The following is a 2,014-nucleotide window of genomic DNA, read 5'->3' on the forward strand; positions in this document are numbered from 1 at the left end:
GGGAGGGGGAAGGGTAAGCTGGGACAAAGTGAGAGAGTGGCATGGACATATATACACCACCAAACGTAGGGTGGATAGCTAGTGGGAAGAAGCCGCATAGCACAGGGAGATCAGCTCAGTGCTCTGTGACCACCTAGAGGGGTGGGATAGGGAGGGGATATGGGGATATATGTATGCATACAGCTGATTCACTTTGTTATAAAGCAGAAACTAACACACCATTGTGGGGCAATTGTACTCCAATAAAGATGTTAAAAAAAAAGATTCTACTCAAGGTCTCATACTGAGGCTCACAATGGGCGGGTGCTGGGCTGGGTGCTGGGAATCCAAAGTCATGCGATCTGCGTGATTCCTGCTTCTAAATGATTTGCCCCGGGAAGAGCTGGACAAATGAGACATCAGTTTCTATTCTGCTCGATGCTTTCACACAGTTGGATTCACTGCAATGGAACATCTGAAGTGTTTTGTTTTGTTTGTTTTCTTTGTATTTTATGAGATCAAAACAAGACCAAAACAAAAAAGCTGGTAGAACGTCTTTGAGTGTTCTTTCTGCTACCAGGAAAGAATTTTGTTTTATTTCTGCTTTCACTAGAAATTATTGCAAATTCTGAGCTTCACAGAATACCCTCACAAAAATAGGTTCAGGAATAATTCTACCATAGTTACATGGTTTTCTTCGGCTTGAAAAAAAAATCGGTTAGTTAAATGCTAGACTGTTGCTAAAATGGATCCACCAAAAGGATATAACTTTTGGGGAGAGATTGTTCCACGTTACAAAGTTATGTCTTTATCCATTAAATATGTGAGTGTCTAACATTGACCTGTACATTCTAAGGGCATAATGTCTCTTCTCAAATGTTTTAATAATAATAATAGTTACTGTTTCGTTGAGGCTTGTCCTGCGCCAGATCCTGCGCACGTACTTTTGTTGAGTTCTCCCAACAACCCTTTGGAAACAATCAGTATTATTATTTCTATCGTATGGATGAAAGCTGAGGCTGTGAGAATGGGCCCGAAGTCCCATACTAACAAGTGGCTGGACAGGGATATTTTGCCATCAGAGCTTGTAATTTAAACACTGCTCTAGCCTGACGCCTTTTGGTTTAACGTGAGAGATGAGATTAATACCCAAGTAAAGACGAGGCCTTTCTGATTGCTCCGATCAGAAGTAACCTCTTGTTCTCAGAGCCGTAGTTTTCAACTATCCTTGAGGTTGGGAGATGGTTATCCTCTGCTAGTGAACCTGACTTCTGAAAGCAGCACCAAGTTCCCGGTACCGACCTCGGTGAATATGGTGGTTAATTCCACTTTCAGTCTAAAAGGAGGGGAGACTCAAGTGTTATCACTGGCTTGCAGTTGTTTCCAAGTGAGGCATTTAGAAATGTTTTATCCAATGGTAGAAGGAAGTGTTGACTCTCCAGAGACACCTGTTGTGAAGGGACCTGGCAGGTGCTTGCGTGGTTCTGACCAGTGTCCATTCTCCCACTTCCCCACAGCTTTTTTGCATCCCTGGCCCTGAAGGAATGGATGGCCTCCCCATGTGCTGGGCACAGCAGCGAGGTTCACTAAGGAGGACATTGATGGATGGATTGTACAGCACGCACCATCGTCTCCTGCAGGTCAGGGTCCCTGCTCAGCTCTCTCCTTTTCATCCTTTGGAGCCTGAGGTCCAGAACGTCCAGGCTGGTGTGTGGTTCTCCCAGAGCATCTCCTCCAGCTCTCCCACTGACTCGCTCCGGCTGGGGGTCCGGGCTCCTTGATGTCTCAGGCTGCAGTAGGGTCACACTGCAAGTGGACAGTGCCGACTGCAGCCTTCTTGCCCTCTGCCTCCCACTAGAGAGAAATAAGCGCTCGGGTGGCGAGCCAGATGCGAAGTTTCTGCTTCAGGAACCTTCCCCACAAGTATGCCTCACTTGGGGTTTCAAAGCATTTACCTTTTTTTTTTGTTGTTTCATCTTCAATTTATTTATTTATTTTTTAACATCTTTATTGGAGTATAATTGCTTTACAATGG

This window comes from Physeter macrocephalus, chromosome 18, assembly GCF_002837175.3.
Source record: "Physeter macrocephalus isolate SW-GA chromosome 18, ASM283717v5, whole genome shotgun sequence".
NCBI classification, from domain to species: domain Eukaryota; kingdom Metazoa; phylum Chordata; class Mammalia; order Artiodactyla; family Physeteridae; genus Physeter; species Physeter macrocephalus.